Raw genomic sequence first — 10,160 nt, forward strand, 5'->3', positions numbered from 1 at the left:
TTGTACTGCAGGAGATTACAGGCCCCAAAGTGCTTTTATTTTCTCTAAACCGGAAGGAAAACCTTGCCTTCCTTCCAAGACAAAGGAAGTACTGGTGATGTGTGCTTACCCATCGGGTGGCAAATTTTCTTGTTCTTGGAGGTCCGGAGCAGTGGCGTTGCTGATTGCTCAGGGTGATACAGGAGGGATGGCAGTGCGTTTGCTGCTGTGCTGACGGACAGACCTGGGATTTGGAAAAGTGCTTCCGGTCATGAGTGTCATGCAGCTTACCCCTCCCACGGTCCCTTCAAGCCGAGGACATGTCTTTCTTCTTTGGCATCAAGGTGGCTTCCACCTGAAGGAGTGCACGGTGCTTTGTTTATTAAAGGAGTGGTTGACAGAGGACAGAGCGAAAGAGAATACACGTCATCTTTGGTACCCCTGCCGCCTTCAGAGAACCCAGCTGGCCCGCCGGCCCCTGCAGCAGTCCTCTGCTCCTCCGTGTTCATACTGCCCTTGCTGGGAAAACCCTTCTGTCCTGCGGCCTTGTCCACTGACCTGATTCTCAGAGGCTAGAGGGAAGCGGTACGGGAGAGTGGTCAGGGTGCCTCTCACTGCTTCTCTGATGGCCTGGGTAAGAATTCTGGCTCTGTCAATTCACTTCATGGCAAATAGATGGGGAAACAATGGAAACAGTGACAGGCTTTGTTTTCTTGGGCTCAAAAATCACTGCACATGGTGACTGCAGCCATGAAATTAAAAGACACTTGCTCCTTGGAAGAAAAGCTATGACCAACCTAGACATCATATTAAAAAGCAGAGACATTACCTTGCCTACAAAGTCCATTCTAGTCAAAGATATTGTTTTTCCAGTAGTCATGTATGGATGTGAGAGTTGGACTATGAAGAAAGCTGAGCACTGAAGAATTGATGCTTTTGAGCTGTGGTGTTGGAGAAGACTCTTGAGAGTCCCTTGGACTGCAAGGAGCTCCAACCAGTCCATCCTAAATGAAATCATCTTGAATATTCATGGGAAGGACTGATACTGAAGCTGAAACTCCAATACTTTGGCCATCTGATGCGAAAAACGGACTCATTGGAAAAGACTCTGATGCTGAGAAAGATTGAAGGCAGAAGAAGGGGATGACAGAGGATAAGACGGCTGGATGGCATCACCGACTCGATGGACATGAGTTTGAGCAAGTTCCGGGAGTTGGTGATGGAAAGGGAAGCCTGGCGTGCTGCAGTCCATGGGGTTACAAAGAGTTGGACGTGACTTAGTGACTAAGCTGAATAAGTGACTGGAGCTTAGCTTTCTCATCTGTAAAACAGGGTTAATAATAGTATCTACTTCATAGCATCATTACAAGGAATAAGTTCGTTCATACCTGCACTGGTACTCAGAAAAGCATCCAGCATGTAGAAACCCAGTGGTGTGGTCAGCTCTTCAGTTTCCCATTTCCTCGGGGAAGAAGTCCTCTTAGGGGCTTGGTGTAGTTCAGAGCTGTGGACTGGACACTGGCCAGCAGTCTCCTCTTATAGTCTGTGTGATACACAATCCAAGAATCCCAACCAGAGATCCAGGCTTCTGGTCCTGTACTAACGCACCAGCAGTACTGACGTATTTACACTACAATGTGTAAAATAAATAGCTAGTGAGAAGCTGCTGTGTAACTCAGGAAGTCAGCTCGGTTCTCTGTGATGACCCAAGGGGTGGGATCAGGGGTGGGAGGGGACTCAAGAGGGGATACATGTTACTCATGGCTGACCTACGTTGTCGTACAGCAGAAACTGACACGGCATTGTAAAGCAATTATGCTCCAATTAAATTACACTGGAAGGGAAGAGGTTAATACGATATTTTAATTTTTAACCTGTTTTCAGGTTATTCTTCAGCATTGGGCTCTTTTTCCCCCCAGTAGCTCTACTGCTCATATTTTTGAGATGTAGAAGCAAGTTACTGAGAAAGACCGCTGAGACTGTCCGTGCACTTCTTGAAACGTACTGGAGAGGCTATGTTTATGTGGTTCGAAGCAAGCGGGTCTGATGCAATGCAGAAGTGAGTGTTGCTCTATTTTTCAGTCTTTTGATTCACAATTTAGAGCTTGAACTTTTCCTTCTAGCTCAAGTTCTAGGTGTCTAGAGAAAGTCAGAATTCATAACCAAAAAAAAAAAAAAAAAAATTCAGTGCCATTTAAATGAGAAAGTATTCAGTCCGTGCGTGCACGTGCAAACACACACCCACCCACCCACCCTCCCCTCTCTCTCTGTTCGTGTGTGGCTGTGAATTCAGTGATTTCTTCCATGAGAGGAAGCTCTTCCCAGTGGTCTGACTCCATGCAAGGCCACCTCTATGCTCCTCTCCTAGACAGAGCCGCAGATTCACCACTGGAATGTGGAGAAAACACGAACAGCCCCTGGCTGCCTGGAGAATAATGGAAGAACAGCGTGAACCGCTTTCCCTCATTTAAAATCTGTGCCGAAAATATCATCTGCTGCCTCTTTCCCTTTCCAGGAAAGTCACGGGGAGAGGTGAAAGATTTGGTCCGCGCATCCCTGTGGAAAAAATGTGCCAATGAGCAGGGTATTGATCAAAGTGCTGAGGAGGAGAGGTACTCAAATATTTACCCAGAGCACTTCGCTGAAAGGTGCCCCGCGGGCGCTCCGAGGTGGCCTGGCAGGCAGTTGGCACCACAGCCTCCCGACTCTGAGGGACCATTCATTCCCGCTGGTGCCCCCCACGCCCTCTCCCCTCTCCTGCCAGCCCTCTTTAGGAAGATGTTTTATGAACTGTGTGCATACACATTTTTGTGCCTCCAGCAAGAATGCTGCTTTCCTAAGATCGAGAATTAGAACGGGAGCTTGAGGAGTCGGGATTCTCCACCCCAGGAATGTGGGTGCCCACGTCCTGGGCAGAGACTGCGGGGGGCCCGCGGCACCCCCGAGACACAGGCTGCCTTGTGAGACGCAGGGCCGCTCTTGGTCACCGCTCTCCCCTCGCTTTCATCTCGACCCTCTCTTCCCCATAAACATCTCCGCGTGCTACTGCAGGTATGAGCGCGGGCACCCCACGTTTGCCCTGATGCTGGGCATGGACTTGATCGAATCACAACTGCCTTTTTATTGCAGTTTCCTATTCTAACTCGGCAGAGTATAGTTTTATGCAAATGGAGAGATTAGTGCTGCCATGGTAATATAAACAGGAATTGCCGTATATATTTTATGTACTGAAATAGGCCCACTTGGAAAGGGTGTGACTCAGTGCACAGAGCAAGCCAGTGAGCCCGAAGGGAAAGCTTGACTTCCAGGCTGCCCGCCACCAGAATCCAGCTCAAAAGCTCAGCGTGTCAGCTGTTTTTCGGAATTAAGGATACGTTTCTTAAAGTCTTAGAAGTAAACAGATGTCATCATATGATTTTTGCTGGTAATCTGTAGTAGGTGATACCAGATAGATTTATTTTAAAAACTTAAAATGGGCAACTTACATTTTGTTTTGAGGGTTTTCTTATTCAATTTTGGCTGGAAGGAAAACAATAAAATTTTCTTTGTTTGAAATACCACATTTCTATGTAAAGGATGTAATATGTTCACATAATTTTTATTCTTATTTAAGTACATCCTAATTCATATACACAGAGGGTCTATCTGTCTATCTATCTCTATATCTATATACATATATATATCTTCTGCAATGAGTGTGACACTCAGTATCACATATCATATGTATGTCTGTATATACATGTATTTCTTGATTGATTCTAATAGAATTGCTTTATAAAATATATTTCTTCCTGGTTACAATTAAACACATACAGACACAAATTATATTCCTTCTGGTTACAAATTTTTTTTTTCCTATTCAAACCAGCTGGGATTGAAGTTATTGACTTGAAATTGTAAAATGTAGGTTTCACTTAATTCTCAGCAAACTTATATGTCCATTTCTGTTGAAGCTCTTATTTCTTTCATATCAAACCTCTTGTTCACACTGTGAAGGAAGAAGTCTTCTAGCATTAAAAAATAATTTCTTAAACTCTTCCTTTTTATTGGCTCAAAACTTTTGTCAAAGAAAACCCCGTGTGAGGTGTGAGAGCTGACGCCCTTTCTGACTGAATGGGGAGGAGATGGGGGAGTCCTGAGCCTTGTCTGCCCCCGCCCCCACCAAGGGTCCGTACATGGTCTCTGCAGACCTACTAACGTTCATATTTTGTGGACTGGGGTTTGTAAATAGAGAATAGGATATACTTATGCTAAAAAAGTTAAAGTTAAAATTTAATTTGTGTTCTGTATTTTTATTTGCCAAATGTGGCAACCCTATTTATAAACTACTATTTTAATGACAAGAGTTCTCAGTTACATAATAGAGAAGGTTTTCCCAAGCAGTATTTGTACATATCTTGAATAAGGGATAACTTCTCCAATTTCAATTTTCCAATTAATAAAATGAGTATAATCATTCAGGCCCTAATAACTACTTGACTAGCTATTCTAAAAAATAATTAGGCTTTAGCTCAGAGACTCAGGATGTATGAAATTATCATGGTTATTTGCTTTTTAAATAATTCTATTAAAAAGCACTAACTCCTCATAGCATATTGGGTCATTTATAAAATGTTTAATAATGAAACAGTCAAAACTCTCTCTGTTTTCTTCAAGCTGTTGTAATATGGATGCAAACGCTTTAGTAGATATTTTAAATAGATTGAGTTCCATTTTTAAAATAAATGCTGTAAGTGAAGGAACAGACGTATAACAAAAAATAATCAACCACGTACATATTTTCACATATATCATAGGCTACTGAGAGTCCCCAGGTAGCGCAGTGGTAAAGAACCCACCTGCCAACGCAGGTCTTGTAAGAGACTCAAGTTCGATCCCTGAGTCGGGAAGGGCCCCTGGAAAACGAAAGGGCAGCCTGCTCCAGTATTCTTGCATGGGAAGTCCCATGAGTGGAGAGTCTGGCAGGCCACAGTTCACGGGGTTGCAGAGTCAGTCCTGAGCACACACACACGAGAGTCAGAAAGTAGCTGGGAATCCACGACAAAACAAGACAGAGGGAAATGTCAGTTGCCTTTAGTGAGTATTTGGCTTGTGAGTAGTAAGTCTTTGCTCTGTTAACCCATGTCTTGTGTGAAGACAGCTTCAGGGGTCCCAGAAGAAGCCCACTGCATGGAGTACCCTGTGGCTTACCACCGCTGCTGATCTGCGTAGTGGATTCTAAGTTAGAAACTTAAAACCAACTTAGTTTTTTAAAAAATATATTTATTTTTGATGTGGACCGTTTTTAAAGTCTTTGTTGAGTTTGTTATAATATTGCTCCTGTTTTATGTTTTGGTTTTCTGGCCACAAGGCACAGGGGATCATAGCTGCCCAACAGGGATGAAACCTACACCACCTCTGTATTGGAAGGTGAAGTCCCAACTATTGAACCGCCAGGGAACTGGTCCCCCCAAACCAACTTAGTTTTAATGCCACCCTTAGGACCTATAGCTGTCATAGGTAAGACATTGATAAGATATTAATAAGGGAACAGGAGCAAAAGAAGGGTAGAGCGTGCCATCAACGCAAGCAAAAGGGTAGAGAGCACATAGAGTGAGCAAGGCAGACCCCCGCTGACAACCCCAGAAGCAGGTCGCTCCCCAAGATACCAGTGGCACGCTTTACAGGAGACCTGCAGCCCTGAGGCCCTGCTGAATTAGGGCAGGAAAGACTGTAAATCTAGCGAGTTTCTAGAGTTTACTCAATAATGCAAACAAAAATAAACCAGTGTCAGTCCATGTGGTTCAAGACACATCTAGAAAGGCGATGGAGCCAGTAATCCCTTGTCACTATTAATTAAGTACATCCTCCAACAGCCTCGACTCGAGGCTGCTAATCTTCACACCTTCCTTTGGGGTCCCTGGCCAGCTGCTTCAGAGGTCTTAATGAATCTCTGACCAATTTAGGTTGTGGTCAAGTCACAAAAACAACAGCCAGGGTGTAATAAGATATCCTGTGAGGAATGCATGTTCAGTATTATTGAATCACCACGGCTGTGAGATGGCTGATATCACAGCTCGAATGAAGGCAGATCTGCAGATGGCCTCCTAGCCTATGAGAGGAGGGAGAGGTCAGGTGTTACCCAGACGGGACACCTCATCTGGTCAGACCATAACAAAGCCATTGCAACCGACAGGAGTAGACAACTCTTTTCCTATGACTCCAGTTTAGATCACTTTTTAAAAAAAGAAATCTGATTTTATGACTAATAATTCTACATGAGTCATGTGTATTTTATGTGGGAGAGACTTGATCTCAATCAAGTCAAGCCTGCTCTATCCAGCATTGTGCTTGATTTATAGCCAACTCCTGATGGATTTACCTATTTCCAGGGTGGTGGGGGCGTCCGCCAGTTGTCTTCAGTCCAAGCGGGCATCTGTTGAGAAGAAGATCATTTTCACTAGTCCACAGTTAATCATCCACTCTACTCACTGCTGAATAGTCACTTCCGGGTTGTGAGCCCTCTTCAGCTGTTGTGATTTTTCTGGTTACTTCTCTGCCATTCATGGGCACAAGAAATCCACTCAAGCCATATGGGGCAAAATGGTTAATTAATTTTACATGTCAGCTCTACTGGACCGCAGTGCCCAGGTATCTGGTGAAAGGTTATTCTGGATGTTTCTGTGAGGATGTTGCTGGATGAAATTAACACTTGAATCAGTGGACTTTGAGTGAAACAGACTGCCTTCCTTGAAGTGGGTGGGCCTGATCTAATCAGCTGAAGGAATGGATAGAACCAAAGACTGATCTCCTCTGAGCAGAAAGGACTTCTGCCTACCGATGACCTTTGGACTTAAATTACAGCGTTGCCTCTTCCCTGGGTCTCCAGCCTGCCAGACAGCCCTGTGAATTTTGGATTCACCTGCCTCCGCAACTGCATGGTCTAATCCTTTAAAATACGTCTCTCTCTTTTTCTCCGTGTGTATGTGTGTCTAGATAGATAGTGATTCCCATGCAGCAGTAACACACTTAATGATATATTCCTGACATATGTATTTATATATTTATGTGTGTGTGTGTACACACACACACACGTATATATATATTTGCTGCTGCTACTGCTAAGTCGCTTCAGTCGTGTCCGACTCTGTGCTACCCCATGGACTGCAGCCTACTAGGCTTCTCTGTCCATGGGATTCTCCAGGCAAGAACACTGGAGTGGGTTGCCATTTCCTTCTCCAATGCATGAAAGTGGAAAGTGAAAGTGAAGTCGTTCAGTCATGTCTGACTCTTAGCGACCCCATGGACTGCAGTCTACCAGGCTCCTCCATCCATGGGATTTTCCAGGTAACAGTACTGGAGTAGGGTGCCATTGCCTTCTCCATATATATATTTAGGATTCCCTATATAAAGATCCTGCTTCCCAATGCAGGAAACATGAGAGACACAGGTTCAGTCCCTGGGTTGGGAAGATCCCCTGGGGAAGGAAGTGGCCACCCATCCCAATATTCTTGCCTGGAGAATCCCAAGGACAGAGGATCCTGGTGCCGTAGTCCATGGGGTTGCAAAGAATCAGATATGACTGAGCAACCAATACTATTTTCACATGTCAATTTCATATTCCTTGGGGAGAAAAAGTTATTCTCTGCCTTTTACCCTTTATCTTCTTGTTTTTTAATGGTTTATTGAGATATAAATACTATAAATTCACCTGTTTTGTGTACACAATTCAACAGATTTCAGTGTATTTATGAAGTTGTACAGTTCATCTCCAGAATCTAAGTTCAGAATGTGTCATAAGCCTAGAAAGACACCTTGTGCCAATGTGTTGCTCAGTGGCTAGGTTGTGTCCGACTCTCTGCAACCCCATGGACTAAAGCACTTCCCTGTCCTTCATTATCTCCCAGAGTTTGCTGAAACTCACGTCCATTGAGTCAGTGATGCTGTCTAACCATCTCAGTAAATTATATATCAATAAAACCGTCTCAATTTAGAGACACTCATCCCTTCCCTAGCCTGAGGCAACTGAAAATCTACTTTCTGTACATATTTGCTTTGGAGGCATTCTGTATAATTAGAATCGTGTAATGTGTTCTTCTTTTATCTAAACTTCATTTTTTAAAGGAGCAGAAAATGGAATCACTGTGATACAGAGACTGAATTTTTTGAAATTTAAAAAAAGTTGTTTAAGATTGTACATAATAGTTGTTTCCAAAAGACGGTGAGCTCAGTGCTGTTAGAAAATTCAGTGTGGATTAAGTCTCTGCTGCTTTACTGACAGTTCATGAAATCATTTCATGGCACAAAGAAGATTAAACGGAATCCATAAAAACACTCCTTATGGAGTTACACTGAGATATGGTTCATAGATTTGACAGACACCAAATTGTCTTTTTATGGCAGACCAGTCTATGAGTCCTATGTGATAAAGGAAATATAGCCTCTGAACATGAAATAAGCACAGAAAGAAAGAAAAAATGTGTTTGTCCAAAAATACCCTGGTAGTCATTTCCAAACTCATTTCAAATTCAGTCTTTGCATCTCCTGTAGCTTCTAGGAGAAATGTAGAAATGAGAGACATGGGATTTTCTGTTATGAATAGATATGATAACCTGTTTTCTCTCCAAATATGTGTGTGTGTGTGTGTGTATATATATATATATATATAGAGAGAGAGAGAGAGAGAGAGAGAAGGACTCAATACAGGTAAATGTGAATGACCTCACCTTAATTTAAAAGACACTGTTCAAACCACGTGAAGCAATCGGCCATTTCCTGTTTTTATGTAATGTACATCTGAAACGAAACACTGAAATTACATGTGACATACTTTCAGGCAGTTTGAATACTTGGAGATACTTGGCCAACTTTCTCGGGAAGCCCTAAGTGTCTTCACAAACTTAAGTTGTAATTCTTGAAGCTTGCAGAGGGTAGCATATTTTAGAAAAGAAACCGGTAACCATGCCGAGCCCTTCTGATGAAATATACCTTTACTATTTTTTTTAAATTTTATTTTATTTTTAAACTTTACATAATTGTATTAGTTTTGCCAAATATCAAAATGAATCCATCACAGGTATACATGTGCTCCCCATCCTGAACCCTCCCCCCTCCTCCCTCCCCATACCATCCCTCTGGGTCGTCCCAGTGCACTAGCCCCAAGCATCCAGTATCGTGCATTGAACCTGGACTGGCATCTCGTTTCATACATGATATTTTACATGTTTCAATGCCATTCTCCCAAATCTTCCCACCCTCTCCCTCTCCCACAGAGTCCATAAGACTGTTATACTAACGCATATATATGGAATTTAGAAAGATGCTAACAATAACCCTGTGTATGAGACAGCAAAAGAGACGCTGATGTATGAAATATACCTTTAGTTAGAGAAATATACCTTTAGCCCGCTGAAGTTAGGAGGAAGAGATCAAGAGCCACACCGGAAGATCTATGACGCCATGAGGACGTCACAAACCCGAATGGAAATAGAGACGCGTGTGAAGTTAGACGGCGGAAGAACGGCGTGTGATGTCCCCGGCGTACACAAGCGCTCCTGAGCAGCAGGGGCCTGGAGTGGCTCCGGATGGGGTCAGGTATCCAGGGTCCTGTAGAGACGACCCCTGTGACGACAGACCGAGAGCCTTTCCCTCAGTGCTGTGCGCTAGTGAAACACGCCGACGACAGATACACCCGGAGCTCTTTGGTCCTTCTGCCCTCATATTTCATCTCTGCGTTCTCCGGCTCAAACTCAGGGCGTTCATTTCTGACCCATCCGGTCCCAAGTTTTCACACCCCAAACGCCACATTAATTAGGGCACATACGTCAGCGTGTTAACATGATATTTAATACGTGAAGGAATGGTTGGCAGAACTCAGACGTTTAAACTCGCGATGGAATCCTGAGGAAAATAATTTTCTTCTTGCTACGACACATATGGTTCCACTTTCACGGTCCTGCCGGTCTCCTGGGTTAATGACGTCCCACCATATGCCAAGCGCAAAGAGTGATGGGCCTGACACGCTGCTCAAATGGACTGAAACAAGCTGAATCGTGTGTCCTCGGCCATAAAATGCCATTCAAGTGACCCCATGAGCTGACATCTGCCCACATCTTGTAGACATTTGGGGCCAAGCTGCCCATTTGTTTCTTTCTGATCTAAACGTAAATATTATACGTGAAAACATTTACGAGTGCTGTCTT

The 10,160-nt window shown here is 43.7% G+C and overlaps 1 long non-coding RNA gene across 3 annotated transcripts; it reads right to left on the bottom strand.

Annotated features, from left to right (window-relative positions):
- Positions 1 to 1,742: 1,742 nt before the first annotated feature.
- On the bottom strand, positions 1,743 to 8,945 carry LOC139177773 (uncharacterized). Of its 3 annotated transcripts, XR_011562256.1 has the most exons (5): positions 8,685 to 8,945; positions 6,341 to 6,394; positions 4,818 to 5,006; positions 3,465 to 3,498; positions 1,743 to 2,535 (listed from the first exon to the last, which is right to left on the bottom strand). It is a non-coding gene; the product is annotated as an uncharacterized lncRNA (long non-coding RNA). The 3 variants fall into 3 exon arrangements; XR_011562257.1 differs by lacking the exon at positions 1,743 to 2,535 and having other exon boundaries at positions 3,418 to 3,498; positions 4,818 to 4,974; XR_011562255.1 differs by lacking the exon at positions 1,743 to 2,535 and having other exon boundaries at positions 3,418 to 3,498.
- Between the last annotated feature and the right edge of the window lie 1,215 nt (positions 8,946 to 10,160).

Source organism: Bos indicus, chromosome 19, assembly GCF_029378745.1.
Source record: "Bos indicus isolate NIAB-ARS_2022 breed Sahiwal x Tharparkar chromosome 19, NIAB-ARS_B.indTharparkar_mat_pri_1.0, whole genome shotgun sequence".
NCBI lineage: Eukaryota > Metazoa > Chordata > Mammalia > Artiodactyla > Bovidae > Bos > Bos indicus.